This window comes from Bombina bombina, chromosome 3 (assembly GCF_027579735.1).
Source record: "Bombina bombina isolate aBomBom1 chromosome 3, aBomBom1.pri, whole genome shotgun sequence".
NCBI lineage: Eukaryota > Metazoa > Chordata > Amphibia > Anura > Bombinatoridae > Bombina > Bombina bombina.
The window spans coordinates 816,899,756-816,917,964 of NC_069501.1; the positions used below are offsets into that span (position 1 = coordinate 816,899,756).

The 18,209-nt window shown below is 41.3% G+C and overlaps 1 protein-coding gene across 1 annotated transcript in view; it reads right to left on the reverse strand.

Moving 5' to 3' along the window:
• Nucleotides 1-18,209, reverse strand: part of CUL4A (cullin 4A) — a 433,228-nt gene that overhangs the window by 121,317 nt on the left and 293,702 nt on the right.

Sequence of the window (18,209 nt, forward strand, 5' to 3'; positions counted from 1 at the left end):
ACAGTGTCTTAAAGCCTTAAAAATATTGCACACCAATTTTGGAAGCTTTAACCCTTAAAATAACGGAACCGGAGCCGTTTTAAGCTTTAACCCCTTTACAGTCCCTGGTATCTGCTTTGCTGAGACCCAACCAAACCCAAAGGGGAATACGATACCAAATGACGCCTTCAGAAGTCTTTTATAAGTATCAGAGCTCCTCTCACATGCGACTGCATGCCATGCCTCTCAAAAACAAGTGCGCAACACCGGCGCGAAAATGAGACTCTGCCTATGCTTTGGGAAAGCCCCTAAAGAATAAGGTGTCTAAAACAGTGCCTGCCGATATTATTATATCAAAATACCCAGAATAAATGATTCCTCAAGGCTAAATATGTGTTAATAATCAATCGATTTAGCCCAGAAAAAGTCTACAGTCTAAATAAGCCCTTGTGAAGCCCTTATTTACAATCGTAATAAACATGGCTTACCGGATCCCATAGGGAAAATGACAGCTTCCAGCATTACATCGTCTTGTTAGAATGTGTCATACCTCAAGCAGCAAGGGACTGCACACTGTTCCCCCAACTGAAGTTAATTGCTCTCAACAGTCCTGTGTGGAACAGCCATGGATTTTAGTTACGGTTGCTAAAATCATTTTCCTCATACAAACAGAATTCTTCATCTCTTTTCTGTTTCTGAGTAAATAGTACGTACCAGCACTATTTGAAAATAACAAACTCTTGATTGAATAATGAAAAACTACAGTTAAACACTAAAAAACTCTAAGCCATCTCCGTGGAGATGTTGCCTGTACAACGGCAAAGAGAATGACTGGGGTAGGCGGAGCCTAGGAGGGATCATGTGACCAGCTTTGCTGGGCTCTTTGCCATTTCCTGTTGGGGAAGAGAATATCCCACAAGTAAGGATGACGCCGTGGACCGGACACACCTATGTTGGAGAAAAAAGGTTTTCCAGACATTATGATAAATATGTCTGATAACAGATTTCCTTGCCTAAATCAGATTATCAATAACCTTGTTAGAAAAACCTGAGACAGAATTAAGTGTTCATTCCTCATGCTGTCAAATTCAGAGTTTTGAGATCTTGATAAAGGGGCCTTGATTGAGAAGATCCTTTCTTAGAGGGAGCCTCCTAGATGGGCACGAGGATATTTGCACCAGATCCCCAAAGTAAATCCTGTGACGCTATGCTAAAGCAATCAGTATTGTGGAGGTTTGTTATTGCTTGATTCTGGCTATCACTCTGGATAGCAACACAAACAGAAGAAATATGTAAATCAGGTTTAACGACCATGGGAACAACAGGGAATCAAACACCTCCAAGGTCCCAGAGACCTGGCACAATACTTAACCTTGCCTCATGAGGAGACCAAACTCCCTGTGCTCTCCGAGATCCCCAGACTGCAGACATCTGTGGATATTACAATCCACACTAGTCAAAGAAAGGAGGCTCCCTGAACCAAATACTGGCGAGTCTGCCACCAAGTAAAGGACTGTCTTGTCTTGTGATCTAACAGAATCTTCTGAGACAGATCCTCATAGTGGTCCCCATTCCATTGATGTAGCATCTGCAATTGGAGGTCCCGAAAATGAAATCTGGCAAATAGAACAGAATCTAAGGTAGCCACCAGTTAAGAGCTTTTGGATGATTTTACAACCACGGCTCTAAAGCAACTGAAGAACCATTTGTGCGTTAGACACAGCCAGATGATGGGAAGAAGTCTAAACCAGAATGTTGTCCAAGTAAGGGACTACAGAAATACCTTTAGCTCAAACCATAGAAAACAGAGCTCCCAGTACATTTGTAAACACTCTGTAAGCTATATTGAGACCAAAAGGGAAGGCCGCAAACTGATGCTGCTTGTCTAGAAAAGCAAATCTCAGGAACTTGACATGTTCCCTGTGGATAGGGATAAGCAAATAAGTATTTTTTATGGCAGACATAAACTGACCCTCCTGCACTAAAAGAAGTAAAGTGCAAATTGTCTCCATCTTAAAAGTAGGAACTTTCAGGAATTTGTTCAATATTTTGAGATCTATAACAGTCTATAGTACCAGATAAAGATGGTACTTTTCAAAGAGATTTAAATAAAACCCCTGGTTTAATTCTGGATTTTCAACTGCAGTAATCACTAACTAATTCCAGATCACTTCCACAAGACAAAAAAGCTTGTGCCTTTAAAGGATCCCGAGGCCCTCAAGAATCTTCCCAAGGAGGTCTTAAATGAAAACCTATTCAATACCCCTTAGGAAATGATTTACAATACCCAGGGATTATGAACAGATCTCTCCCAAGGTTCTGGACCAGAGAATGATCTAGTATGATGGCCGCACATTCAGATTCAGGTAGACTTCTTAGAGACTGTTTGTTTTTGAAACAAGAAGAGTTCCAGCAGGATATAGAACTCTGGGCAGAGGGGGAATCTTTCTGAATCTTAGAATGCCAAAATAAACAAAATCTCCCTGCAGATCTAAGCTTATCCTTAATTTTCTTATCTTGGGGCAGAAAAACATAATTTATGTAAGAACTTACCTGATAAATTCATTTCTTTCATATTAGCAAGAGTCCATGAGCTAGTGACGTATGGGATATACATTCCTACCAGGAGGGGCAAAGTTTCCCAAACCTTAAAATGCCTATAAATACACCCCTCACCACACCCACAATTCAGTTTAACGAATAGCCAAGAAGTGGGGTGATAAGAAAAAAGTGCGAAAGCATATAAAATAAGGAATTGGAATAATTGTGCTTTATACAAAAAAATCATAACCACCACAAAAAAAGGGCGGGCCTCATGGACTCTTGCTAATATGAAAGAAATGAATTTATCAGGTAAGTTCTTACATAAATTATGTTTTCTTTCATGTAATTAGCAAGAGTCCATGAGCTAGTGACGTATGGGATAATGACTACCCAAGATGTGGATCTTTCCACACAAGAGTCACTAGAGAGGGAGGGATAAAATAAAGACAGTCAATTCCTGCTGAAAATAATCCACACCCAAAATAAAGTTTAATGAAAAACATAAGCAGAAGATTCAAACTGAAACCGCTGCCTGAAGTACTTTTCTACCAAAAACTGCTTCAGAAGAAGAAAATACATCAAAATGGTAGAATTTGGTAAAAGTATGCAAAGAGGACCAAGTTGCCGCTTTGCAAATCTGATCAACCGTAGCTTCATTCCTAAACGCCCAGGAAGTAGAAACTGACCTAGTAGAATGAGCTGTAATCCTCTGAGGCGGAGTTTTACCCGACTCAACATAGGCAAGATGAATTAAAGATTTCAACCAAGATGCCAAAGAAATGGCAGAAGTTTTCTGGCCTTTCTAGAACCGGAAAAGATAACAAATAAACTAGAAGTCTTTCGGAAAGACTTAGTAGCTTCAACATAATATTTCAAAGCTCTAACAACATCCAAAGAATGCAACGATTTCTCCTTAGAATTCTTAGGATTAGGACATAATGAAGGAACCACAATGTCTCTACTAATGTTGTTGGAATTCACAACTTAGGTAAAAATTCAAAAGAAGTTCGCAACACCGCCTTATCCTGATGAAAAATCAGAAAAGGAGACTCACAAGAAAGAGCAGATAATTCAGAAACTCTTCTGGCAGAAGAGATGGCCAAAAGGAACAAAACTTTCCAAGAAAGTAATTTAATGTCCAATGAATGCATAGGTTCAAATGGAGGAGCTTGAAGAGCCCCCAGAACCAAATTCAAACTCCAAGGAGGAGAAAGTGACTTAATGACAGGCTTTATACGAACCAAAGCTTGTACAAAACAATGAATATCAGGAAGAATAGCAATCTTTCTGTGAAAAAGAACAGAAAGAGCAGAGATTTGTCCTTTCAAGGAACTTGCGGACAAACCCTTATCTAAACCATCCTGAAGAAACTGTAATATTCTCGGTATTCTAAAAGAATGCCAAGAAAAATGATGAGAAAGACACCAAGAAATATAAGTCTTCCAGACTCTATAATATATCTCTCTGGATACAGATTTACGAGCCTGTAACATAGTATTAATCACAGAGTCAGAGAAACCTCTTTGACCAAGAATCAAGCGTTCAATCTCCATACCTTTAAATTTAAGGATTTCAGATCATGATGGAAAAAAGGACCTTGAGACAGAAGGTCTGGTCTTAACGGAAGAGTCCACGGTTGGCAAGAGGCCATCCGGACAAGATCCGCATACCAAAACCTGTGAGGCCATGCCGGAGCTACCAGCAGAACAAACGAGCATTCCTTCAGAATCTTGGAGATTACTCTTGGAAGAAGAACTAGAGGCGGAAAGATATAGGCAGGATGATACTTCCAAGGAAGTGATAATGCATCCACTGCCTCCGCCTGAGGATCCCGGGATCTGGACAGATACCTGGGAAGTTTCTTGTTTAGATGAGAAGCCATCAGATCTATTTCTGGAAGTTCCCACATTTGAACAATCTGAAGAAATACCTCTGGGTGAAGAGACCATTCGCCCGGATGCAATGTTTGGCGACTGAGATAATCCGCTTTCCAATTGTCCATACCTGGGATATGAACCGCAGAGATTAGACAGGAGCTGGATTCCGCCCAAACCAAAATTCGAGATACTTCTTTCATAGCCAGAGGACTGTGAGTCCCTCCTTGATGATTGATGTATGCCACAGTTGTGACATTGTCTATCTGAAAACAAATGAACAACTCTCTCTTCAGAAGAGGCCAAGACTGAAGAGCTCTGAAAATTGCACGGAGTTCCAAAATATTGATCGGAAATCTCACCTCCTGAGATTCCCAAACCCCTTGTGCCGTCAGATACCCCCACACAGCTCCCCAACCTGTAAGACTTGCATCTGTTGAGATTATAGTCCAGGTCGGAAGAACAAAGAAGCCCCCTGAACTAAACGATGGTGATCTGTCCACCATGTCAGAGAGTGTCGTAAAATCGGTTTAAAGATATTAATTGAGATATCTTGAGTAATCCCTGTACCATTGGTTCAGCATACAGAGCTGAAGAGGTCGCATGTGAAAACGAGCAAAGGAGATCGCATCTGATGCGGCAGTCCTAAGACCCAACATTTCCATGCATAAGGCTACCAAAGGGAATGATTGTGACTGAAGGTTTTGACAAGCTGATATCAATGTTAAACTTCTCTTGTCTGACAAGGACAGAGTCATAGACACTGAATCTATCTAGAAACCTAAAAAGGTTACCCTTGTCTGAGGAATCAATGAACTGATTGGTAAATTGATCCTCCAACCATGAACTTGAAGAAACAACACAAGTCGATTCGTATGAGATTCTTCGAAAATGAGAAGACTGAGCAAGTACCAAGATATCGTCCAAATAAGGAAATACCAAAACCCTGTTCTCTGATTACAGAAAGAAGGGCACCGAGAACCTTTGAAAAAAAATTCTTGGAACTGAGGCTAGGCCAAACGGTAGAGCCACAAAACCGGTAATGCTTGTCTAAAAAGAGAATCTCAGACACTAAAAGTGATCTGGATGAATCGGAATATGCAGATACACATCCTGTAAATCTATTGTAGACATATAATGCCCTTGCTAAACAAAAGGCAGGATAGTCCTACAGTAACCATCTTGAATGTTGGTATCCTAACATAACGATTCAATAATGATAGATCCGGAACTGGTCTGAAGGAATTGACCTTCTTTGGTACAATGAAGAGATAAAATAAAACCCCAGCCCCTGTTCCAGAACTGGAACTGGCATAAATACTCCAGCCAACTCTAGATCTGAAACACATTTCAGAAATGCTGAGCCTTTGCTGTGTTAACTGGGACACGGGAAAGAAAAAAATCTCTTAGCAGGAGGCCTTAACTTGAAGCCAATTCTGTACCTTTCTGAAACAATGTTCTGAAACCAGAGATTGAGAACGGAATTGATCCAAATTTCTTTGAAGAAAACGTAATCTGCCCCATACCAGCTGAGCTGGAATAAGGGCCGCACCTTCATAGGTACTTAGGAGCTGGCTATAGGTTTCTATAAGGCTTGGATATATTCCAAACTGGAAATAGTTTCCAAACTGATACCGGTCCTGAGGATGAAGGATCAGGCTTTTGTTCCTTGTTGTGAGGAAAGGAACGAAAATGATTATTTACCCTGGAAAGAAAGGGAAAGCAAAGTTGACTTAGAAGACATATCAGCATTCCAAGTTTAATCCATAAAGCTTTTCTAGCTAAAATAGCTAGAGACATATACCTGACATCAACTCTAATGATATCAAAAGATGGTATCACCAATAAAATTATTAGCATGTTATAGAATAATAATAATGCTATAAAATTATGATCTGTTACTTGTTGCGCTAAAGCTTCTAACCAAAAAGTTGAAGCTGCAGCAACATCCGCTAAAAATATAGCAGGTCTAAGAAGATTACCTGAACATAAGTAAGCTTTTCTTAGAAAGGATTCAATTTTCCTATCTAAAGGATCCTTAAATGAAGTACTATCTGCCGTAGGAATAGTAGTACATTAGCAGGAGTAGAGACAGCCCCATAACCTTAGGGATTTTTGTCCCAAAAAACTCTAATCTGTCAGATGGCACAGGATATAATTGCTTAAACGTCTAGAAGGAGTAAATAAATTACCCAAATTATTCCATTCCCTGGAAATTACTTCAGAAATAGCATCAGGGAGATAAAACACTTCTGGAATAACTACAGGAGATTTAAAAACCTTATTTAAACGTTTACATTTAGTATCAAGAGGACCAGAATCCTCTATTTCTAATGCAAATAATACTTCTTTAAGTAAAGAACGAATAAATTCCATCTTGAACAAATACAAAGATTTATCAGCATCAACCTCTGAGACAGAAACCTCTGAACCAGAAGAACCATTATCAGTATCAGAATGATGATGTTCATTTAAAAATTCATCTGAAAAAAGAGAAGTTTTAAAAGACTTTTATGTATACTAGAAGGAGAAATAACAGACATAGCCTTCTTAATGGATTTAAAAAATAAAATCTCTTATGTTATCAGGAACACTCTGAAAATTAGATGTTGACGGAACAGCAACAGGTAATGTAACAGTACTAAAGGAAATTTTATCTGCATTAATAAGTTTGACATGACATGCAATACAAACAACAGCTGGAGAAAACAGAATTTATGTTTACCTGATAAATTACTTTCTCCAACGGTGTGTCCGGTCCACGGCGTCATCCTTACTTGTGGGATATTCTCTTCCCCAACAGGAAATGGCAAAGAGCCCAGCAAAGCTGGTCACATGATCCCTCCTAGGCTCCGCCTTCCCCAGTCATTCGACCGACGTAAAGGAGGAATATTTGCATAGGAGAAACCATATGATACCGTGGTGACTGTAGTTAAAGAAAATAAATTATCAGACCTGATTAAAAAACCAGGGCGGGCCGTGGACCGGACACACCGTTGGAGAAAGTAATTTATCAGGTAAACATAAATTCTGTTTTCTCCAACATAGGTGTGTCCGGTCCACGGCGTCATCCTTACTTGTGGGAACCAATACCAAAGCTTTAGGACACGGATGAAGGGAGGGAGCAAATCAGGTCACCTAGATGGAAGGCACCACGGCTTGCAAAACCTTTCTCCCAAAAATAGCCTCAGAAGAAGCAAAAGTATCAAACTTGTAAAATTTAGTAAAAGTGTGCAGTGAAGACCAAGTCGCTGCCTTACATATCTGATCAACAGAAGCCTCGTTCTTGAAGGCCCATGTGGAAGCCACAGCCCTAGTGGAATGAGCTGTGATTCTTTCAGGAGGCTGCCGTCCGGCAGTCTCATAAGCCAATCTGATGATGCTTTTAATCCAAAAAGAGAGAGAGGTAGAAGTTGCTTTTTGACCTCTCCTTTTACCAGAATAAACAACAAACAAGGAAGATGTTTGTCTAAAATCCTTTGTAGCATCTAAATAGAATTTTAGAGCACGAACAACATCCAAATTGTGCAACAAACGTTCCTTCTTTGAAACTGGATTCGGACACAAAGAAGGCACGACTATCTCCTGGTTAATGTTTTTGTTAGAAACAACTTTCGGAAGAAAACCAGGTTTAGTACGTAAAACCACCTTATCTGCATGGAACACCAGATAAGGAGGAGAACACTGCAGAGCAGATAATTCTGAAACTCTTCTAGCAGAAGAAATTGCAACCAAAAACAAAACTTTCCAAGATAATAACTTAATATCAACGGAATGTAAGGGTTCAAACGGAACCCCCTGAAGAACTGAAAGAACTAAATTGAGACTCCAAGGAGGAGTCAAAGGTTTGTAAACAGGCTTGATTCTAACCAGAGCCTGAACAAAGGCTTGAACATCTGGCACAGCTGCCAGCTTTTTGTGAAGTAACACAGACAAGGCAGATATCTGTCCCTTCAAGGAACTAGCAGATAATCCTTTCTCCAAACCTTCTTGAAGAAAGGATAGAATCTTAGGAATTTTTACCTTGTCCCAAGGGAATCCTTTAGATTCACACCAACAGATATATTTTTTCCATATTTTGTGGTAAATTTTTCTAGTTACAGGCTTTCTGGCCTGAACAAGAGTATCAATGACAGAATCTGAGAACCCTCGCTTTGATAAGATCAAGCGTTCAATCTCCAAGCAGTCAGTTGGAGTGAGACCAGATTCGGATGTTCGAACGGACCTTGAACAAGGAGGTCTCGTCTCAAAGGTAGCTTCCATGGTGGAGCCGATGACATATTCACCAGGTCTGCATACCAAGTCCTGCGTGGCCACGCAGGAGCTATCAAGATCACCGATGCTCTCTCCTGATTGATCCTGGCTACCAGCCTGGGGATGAGAGGAAACGGCGGGAATACATAAGCTAGTTTGAAGGTCCAAGGTGCTACTAGTGCATCTACTAGAGTCGCCTTGGGATCCCTGGATCTGGACCCGTAGCAAGGAACCTTGAAGTTCTGACGAGAGGCCATCAGATCCATGTCTGGAATGCCCCACAATTGAGTAATTTGGGCAAAGATTTCCGGATGGAGTTCCCACTCCCCCGGATGAAATGTCTGACGACTCAGAAAATCCGCTTCCCAATTTTCCACTCCTGGGATGTGGATTGCAGACAAGTGGCAGGAGTGAGTCTCCGCCCATTGAATGATTTTGGTCACTTCTTCCATCGCCAGGGAACTCCTTGTTCCCCCCTGATGGTTGATGTACGCAACAGTTGTCATGTTGTCTGATTGAAACCGTATGAACTTGGCCTTTGCTAGCTGAGGCCAAGCCTTGAGAGCATTGAGTATCGCTCTCAGTTCCAGAATATTTATCGGTAGAAGAGATTCTTCCCGAGACCAAAGACCCTGAGCTTTCAGGGGTCCCCAGACCGCGCCCCAGCCCACCAGACTGGCGTCGGTCGTGACAATGACCCACTCTGGTCTGCGGAAGCTCATCCCCTGTGACAGGTTGTCCAGGGACAGCCACCAACGGAGTGAATCTCTGGTCCTCTGATTTACTTGTATCGTCGGAGACAAGTCTGTATAGTCCCCATTCCACTGACTGAGCATGCACAGTTGTAATGGTCTTAGATGAATGCGCGCAAAAGGAACTATGTCCATTGCCGCTACCATCAAACCTATTACTTCCATGCACTGCGCTATGGAAGGAAGAGGAACAGAATGAAGTATTTGACAAGAGTTTAGAAGTTTTGATTTTCTGGCCTCTGTCAGAAAAATCCTCATTTCTAAGGAGTCTATTATTGTTCCCAAGAAGGGAACCCTTGTTGACGGAGATAGAGAACTTTTTTCTACGTTCACTTTCCACCCGTGAGATCTGAGAAAGGCCAGGACAATGTCCGTGTGAGCCTTTGCTTGAGGAAGGGACGACGCTTGAATCAGAATGTCGTCCAAGTAAGGTACTACTGCAATGCCCCTTGGTCTTAGCACCGCTAGAAGGGACCCTAGTACCTTTGTGAAAATCCTTGGAGCAGTGGCTAATCCTAACGGAAGTGCCACAAACTGGTAATGCTTGTCCAGGAATGCGAACCTTAGGAACCGATGATGTTCCTTGTGGATAGGAATATGTAGATACGCATCCTTTAAATCCACCGTGGTCATGAATTGACCTTCCTGGATGGAAGGAAGAATTGTTCGAATGGTTTCCATTTTGAACGATGGAACCTTGAGAAACTTGTTTAGGATCTTGAGATCTAAGATTGGTCTGAATGTTCCCTCTTTTTTGGGAACTACGAACAGATTGGAGTAGAACCCCATCCCTTGTTCTCCTAATGGAACAGGATGAATCACTCCCATTTTTAACAGGTCTTCTACACAATGTAAGAATGCCTGTTTTTTTATGTGGTCTGAAGACAATTGAGACCTGTGGAACCTCCCCCTTGGGGGAAGCCCCTTGAATTCCAGAAGATAACCTTGGGAGACTATTTCTAGTGCCCAAGGATCCAGAACATCTCTTGCCCAAGCCTGAGCGAAGAGAGAGAGTCTGCCCCCCACCAGATCCGGTCCCGGATCGGGGGCCAACATCTCATGCTGTCTTGGTAGCAGTGGCAGGTTTCTTGGCCTGCTTTCCTTTGTTCCAGCCTTGCATTGGTCTCCAGGCTGGCTTGGCTTGAGAAGTATTACCCGCTTGCTTAGAGGACGTAGCACTTGGGGCTGGTCCGTTTCTGCGAAAGGGACGAAAATTAGGTTTATTTTTGGCCTTGAAAGACCTATCCTGAGGAAGGGCGTGGCCCTTGCCCCCAGTGATATCAGAGATAATCTCTTTCAAGTCAGGGCCAAACAGCGTTTTCCCCTTGAAAGGAATGTTAAGCAATTTGTTCTTGGAAGACGCATCCGCTGACCAAGATTTTAACCAAAGCGCTCTGCGCGCCACAATAGCAAAACCAGAATTTTTCGCCGCTAACCTAGCCAATTGCAAAGTGGCGTCTAGGGTGAAAGAATTAGCCAATTTAAGAGCACGAATTCTGTCCATAATCTCCTCATAAGAAGAAGAATTATTATTGAGCGCCTTTTCTAGCTCATCGAACCAGAAACACGCGGCTGTAGTGACAGGAACAATGCATGAAATTGGTTGTAGAAGGTAACCTTGCTGAACAAACATCTTTTTAAGCAAACCTTCTAATTTTTTATCCATAGGATCTTTGAAAGCACAACTATCTTCTATGGGTATAGTGGTGCGTTTGTTTAGAGTAGAAACCGCCCCCTCGACCTTGGGGACTGTCTGCCATAAGTCCTTTCTGGGGTCGACCATAGGAAACAATTTTTTAAATATGGGGGGAGGGACGAAAGGTATACCGGGCCTTTCCCATTCTTTATTTACAATGTCCGCCACCCCGCTTGGGTATAGGAAAAGCTTCGGGGGGCCCCGGGACCTCTAGGAACTTGTCCATTTTACATAGTTTCTCTGGAATGACCAAATTCTCACAATCATCCAGAGTGGATAACACCTCCTTAAGCAGAGCGCGGAGATGTTCCAATTTAAATTTAAATGTAATCACATCAGGTTCAGCTTGTTGAGAAATTTTCCCTGAATCTGAAATTTCTCCCTCAGACAAAACCTCCCTGGCCCCCTCAGACTGGTGTAGGGGCCCTTCAGAACCAATATCATCAGCGTCCTCATGCTCTTCAGTATTTTCTAAAACAGAGCAGTCGCGCTTTCGCTGATAAGTGGGCATTTTGGCTAAAATGTTTTTGATAGAATTATCCATTACAGCCGTTAATTGTTGCATAGTAAGGAGTATTGGCGCGCTAGATGTACTAGGGGCCTCCTGTGTGGGCAAGACTGGTGTAGACGAAGGAGGGGATGATGCAGTACCATGCTTACTCCCCTCACTTGAGGAATCATCTTGGGCATCATTTTCTCTAAATTTTGTGTCACATAAATCACATCTATTTAAATGAGAAGGAACCTTGGCTTCCCCACATTCAGAACACAGTCTATCTGGTAGTTCAGACATGTTAAACAGGCAAAAACTTGATAACAAAGTACAAAAAACGTTTTAAAATAAACCGTTACTGTCACTTTAAATTTTAAACTGAACACACTTTATTACTGCAATTGCGAAAAAGTATGAAGGAATTGTTCAAAATTCACCAAAATTTCACCACAGTGTCTTAAAGCCTTAAAAGTATTGCACACCAAATTTGGAAGCTTTAACCCTTAAAATAACGGAACCGGAGCCGTTTTTATATTTAACCCCTTTACAGTCCCTGGTATCTGCTTTGCTGAGACCCAACCAAGCCCAAAGGGGAATACGATACCAAATGACGCCTTCAGAAAGTCTTTTCTATGTATCAGAGCTCCTCACACATGCATCTGCATGTCATGCTTCTCAAAAACAAGTGCGCAATACAGGCGCGAAAATGAGACTCTGCCTATGATTAGGGAAAGCCCCTAGAGAATAAGGTGTCCAATACAGTGCCTGCCGGTTATTTTACATAATTCCCAAGATTAAAATAATTCCTCAAGGCTATGGAGTATAAAATATGTTTATATATAAATCGATTTAGCCCAGAAAATGTCTACAGTCTTAAAAAGCCCTTGTGAAGCCCTTTTTTTCTTTCTGTAATAAAAATGGCTTACCGGATCCCATAGGGAAAATGACAGCTTCCAGCATTACATCGTCTTGTTAGAATGTGTCATACCTCAAGCAGCAAAAGTCTGCTCACTGTTCCCCCAACTGAAGTTAATTCCTCTCAACAGTCCTGTGTGGAAACAGCCATCGATTTTAGTAACGGTTGCTAAAATCATTTTCCTCTTACAAACAGAAATCTTCATCTCTTTTCTGTTTCAGAGTAAATAGTACATACCAGCACTATTTTAAAATAACAAACTCTTGATTGAATAATAAAAACTACAGTTAAACACTAAAAAACTCTAAGCCATCTCCGTGGAGATGTTGCCTGTACAACGGCAAAGAGAATGACTGGGGAAGGCGGAGCCTAGGAGGGATCATGTGACCAGCTTTGCTGGGCTCTTTGCCATTTCCTGTTGGGGAAGAGAATATCCCACAAGTAAGGATGACGCCGTGGACCGGACACACCTATGTTGGAGAAACAGATACCAAAAGTTTATAGCAGATACACTTAGCTTGGTAGCTCCAGCACTGGGCAGTGATTTTCCTGAAGTATCTTCTGACTCAGCTGCAACGTGGAACATCTTGCAATATGTAAAAGAAAAAAACAACATATAAAGCAAAATTGATCAAATTCCTTAAATGACAGTTTCAGGAATGGGAAAAAAATGCCAGAGAACAAGCTTCTAGCAACCAGAAGCAATAAATAATGAGACTTAAATAATGTGGAGACAAAAATGACGCCCATATTTTTTAGCGCCAAAAAAGACGCCCACATTATTTGGCGCCTAAATGCTTTTGGCGCCAAAAATGACGCCACATCCGGAACGCCGACATTTTTGACGCAAAAAAACGTCAAAAAATGACGCAACTTCCGGCGACACGTATGACGCCGGAAACAGAAAAAAAAATTTTGCGCCAAAAAAGTCTGCGCCAAGAATGACGCAATAAAATGAAGCATTTTCTGCCCCCGCGAGCCTAACAGCCCACAGGGAAAAAGTCAAAATTTTTAAGGTAAGAAAAAATGATTGAAACAAATGCATTTATCCCAAATATGAAACTGACTGTCTGAAAAATAAGGAATGTTGAACATTCTGAGTCAAGGCAAATAAATGTTTGAATACATATATTTAGAACTTTATAAACAAAGTGCCCAACCATAGCTTAGAGTGTCACAGAAAATAAGATTTACTTACCCCAGGACACTCATCTACATGTTTGTAGAAAGCCAAACCAGTACTGAAACGAGAATCAGCAGAGGTAATGGTATATATAAGAGTATATCGTCGATCTGAAAAGGGAGGTAAGAGATGAATCTCTACGACCGATAACAGAGAACCTATGAAATAGACCCCGTTGAAGGAGATCACTGCATTCAAATACGCAATACTCTCCTCACATCCCTCTGACATTCACTGCACGCTGAGAGGAAAACCGGGCTCCAACTTGCTGCGGAGCGCATATCAACGTAGAATCTAGCACAAACTTACTTCACCACCTCCATCGGAGGCAAAGTTTGTAAAACTGAATTGTGGGTGTGGTGAGGGGTGTATTTATAGGCATTTTAAGGTTTGGGAAACTTTGCCCCTCCTGGTAGGAATGTATATCCCATACGTCACTAGCTCATGGACTCTTACTAATTACATGAAAGAAAGCCCCCTTACCCCTGTGACTGTTGCAATAATAGCATTCAGTCCAGGCCCAAACAGTAATTTACCATAGAAAAGAAGAGAAAGCAAGACAAACCACAAAGCTTGCCTAGCTAAAACAGCTAATGCAGAATTCTTAGCATTAATGCAAATTGCTTCCACAGCTTCATCACAAATAAAGGAATTTCTTTTTCTCTGGAGTTTAAAGGGCCATAAAACATTTTGAGTTATGTGCATATTATAAAAGTGTCAACTAAGGTAAAACAGTGTAAAAAAAAAAAAAAAGAGCTTATAAGTATTTTAATAAAATTTCCAAAAATCTGCAAAATTACTTACACTTTAGTGTTGCCAAGTGTAGCATGCTCCACCCCATTATCAGTGTCCTACTCTAAATCTTTTGGTATCATGTAACAAAGTGTGCATGTGAGGATAATTACTTATGCAAGCAAGGAGGGGGGTTGAGGAGGGACAGCAGGCTTTGCTATTGTTTGTTGCCAAAAGGCTTGCTCGTTTCCATGGTGATAATGTGACATCCTTTTGAAAGCTTCAGCATTATACTGTGCACTGCTTTAGTCAGTTGCCATGTGACTCTGCCGCCTACTGTGCATGTGTGCATTCTGCAGAAGCTATGGTCTGGATAGCACCTTCTGTATAAGGAAATGCCCAGGCGGGAGCTTGCTACATTAAAACTATGCTTGATTTCAAGGAGTTAATGGAGATTAAAGAATAAATAGTTTTGCTGGTAAGCTTTGGCTGCATTATATATTTAGAATCTTACGTTAGTTCATACTGTTTTATGTCCCTTTAATACAATCCTGAATCTCATCCAGTGTGGTTTTCCCAGAAACGAGCTTTGAGAGATTATCACACCAAACTGCAGTGGCAACACAGGCTACACTAACTGGTCTAAATATAAAACTTGCAAACCGAAAGGATCGCCTTTGAAAACCTTTATGTTTTCTATCTATCTAATCCTTAAAAGAGGAACTATCCTCCACATGAAGAGTGGTATGCCTCTGTATTAACAGAAGGGAGTGGAAACCGATTTAAAATTGGTAGATGGCACAAAAGGAATACCTGGCTTCTGCCATTCCTTAGAAATAATTTCAGAAAGTGAACCAGGTATGGGAAAAGAGGAAGGTTGCTTATGATCGGACTTATAAAAAAAAAAAATATCAATCCTATAAACAGTTTGCTTGACTGTAGCAGGACAATCCACTACCTCTAAAGCAATTCAAATTTCCCGCAATAAGGCATGAATATGCTCAAGAATTAAATTAAAGGACACATCCTCTACCACAGTCAATCTAAAGGGAAGTCCCTGATGAGCCAAAGCCTTGTGAAAGCCTGTGCTTAACAGATTCAGGCAAGCAAGCTAAAACCTCAGTAATAGCACAGTGAATATAATCCTTAAAGAGACAGCCTACTCCAGAATTGTTATTGTTTCAAATTGTTTTGATAATTCCTTTATAATCCTTTTCCCAGTTTTGCACAACCAACACTTTTATATTTATACACTGTTTTACCTATGTGATTACCGTGCATCTAAGCCTTTGCAGACTGCCCCCTTATTTCAGTTCTTTTGACAGACTTGCATTTTAGCCAATCAGTCTCATAAGTAACGTCACAGGCATGAGCACAATGTTATCTATATTGAAAGCATGAGCTAATGCCCTCTTAGCTGTGAAAAACTTTCAGATAAGAGGCGGCCTTCAAGGGCTTAGAAATTAGCATATGAGCCTACCTAGGTTTAGCTTTCAACCAACTAAGAATTCCAATAGAACAAAGCAAATTTGATGATAAAAACAAATTGGAAAGCTGTTTAAAATTGCACAGACTGTCCCTTTAAGTTTTGGAGAAAATTCTGAAGAACTATTCTGGGATCAACTCTGATAGGGTGAAAACCCTTGCACACTCTTAAACACAGTAATACCCTGTTTGGGATTAGCAATAGACTCATGAGGTACAAAGCAGGGAGACACACCTGAGAATCCCTACAAAGCAAACAAAAACTAGAAGAAGGGTTTAAAGTAGAAGAGTATCTTCCTTCTGATCAGCTGATGGACCAGACACCTAAGCAGCACAAGTTTGCTCCATAGTACCAGTAAGGAAATAGTTTAGGGCCATAATACTCATATGCTAAATCGCTTGAAAGTAATGCAGCATAACTGTAAAAAGTGGACAGGAAAATATCATCTGAGAATCTATGTAAAAAAGGAAGATATTTTACCTCACAACTTCCTCAGCTCACCAGAGTAAATGCTGTGTAAAAAACAGAATTTATGTTTACCTGATAAATTACTTTCTCCAACGGTGTGTCCGGTCCACGGCGTCATCCTTACTTGTGGGATATTCTCTTCCCCAACAGGAAATGGCAAAGAGCCCAGCAAAGCTGGTCACATGATCCCTCCTAGGCTCCGCCTTCCCCAGTCATTCGACCGACGTAAAGGAGGAATATTTGCATAGGAGAAATCATATGATACCGTGGTGACTGTAGTTAGAGAAATTAAATCATCAGACCTGATTAAAAAACCAGGGCGGGCCGTGGACCGGACACACCGTTGGAGAAAGTAATTTATCAGGTAAACATAAATTCTGTTTTCTCCAACATAGGTGTGTCCGGTCCACGGCGTCATCCTTACTTGTGGGAACCAATACCAAAGCTTTAGGACACGGATGATGGGAGGGAGCAAATCAGGTTACCTAGATGGAAGGCACCACGGTTTGCAAAACCTTTCTCCCAAAAATAGCCTCAGAAGAAGCAAAAGTATCAAATTTGTAAAATTTGGTAAAAGTGTGCAGTGAAGACCAAGTCGCTGCCTTACATATCTGATCAACAGAAGCCTCGTTCTTGAAGGCCCATGTGGAAGCCACAGCCCTAGTGGAATGAGCTGTGATTCTATCAGGAGGCTGCCGTCCGGCAGTCTCATAAGCCAATCTGATGATGCTTTTAAGCCAAAAAGAGAGAGAGGTAGAAGTTGCTTTTTGACCTCTCCTTTTACCAGAATAAACAACAAACAAGGAAGATGTTTGTCTGAAATCCTTTGTAGCCTCTAAATAGAATTTTAGAGCACGAACTACATCCAAATTGTGCAACAAACGTTCCTTCTTTGAAACTGGATTCGGACACAAAGAAGGCACAACTATCTCCTGGTTAATATTTTTGTTAGAAACAACTTTCGGAAGAAAACCAGGTTTAGTACGCAAAACCACCTTATCTGCATGGAACACCAGATAAGGAGGAGAACACTGCAGAGCAGATAACTCTGAAACTCTTCTAGCAGAAGAAATTGCAACCAAAAACAAAACTTTCCAAGATAATAACTTAATATCTACGGAATGTAAGGGTTCAAACGGAACCCCTTGAAGAACTGAAAGAACTAAATTGAGACTCCAAGGAGGAGTCAAAGGTTTGTAAACAGGCTTGATTCTAACCAGAGCCTGAACAAAAGCCTGAACATCTGGCACAGCCGCCAGCTTCTTGTGAAGTAAAACAGATAAAGCAGAAATCTGTCCCTTCAAAGAACTTGCAGATAATCCTTTCTCCAAACCCTCTTGTAGAAAGGATAGAATCTTAGGAATTTTTACCCTGTTCCATGGGAATCCTTTCGATTCGCACCAACAGATATATTTCTTCCATACTTTATGGTAAATTTTCCTGGTTACAGGCTTTCTAGCCTGAATAAGAGTATCAATGACAGAATCTGAGAACCCACGCTTTGATAAAATCAAGCGTTCAATCTCCAAGCAGTCAGTTGGAGTGATGCCAGATTCGGATGTTCGAACGGACCTTGAACAAGAAGGTCCCGTCTCAAAGGTAGCTTCCATGGTGGAGCCGATGACATATTCACCAGGTCTGCATACCAAGTTCTGCGTGGCCACGCAGGAGCTATCAAGATCACCGAAGCCCTCTCTTGATTGATCCTGGCTACCAGCCTGGGAATGAGAGGAAACGGTGGGAACACATAAGCTAGGTTGAAGGTCCAGGGCGCTACTAGTGCATCTACTAGAGTCGCCTTGGGATCCCTGGATCTGGACCCGTAGCAAGGA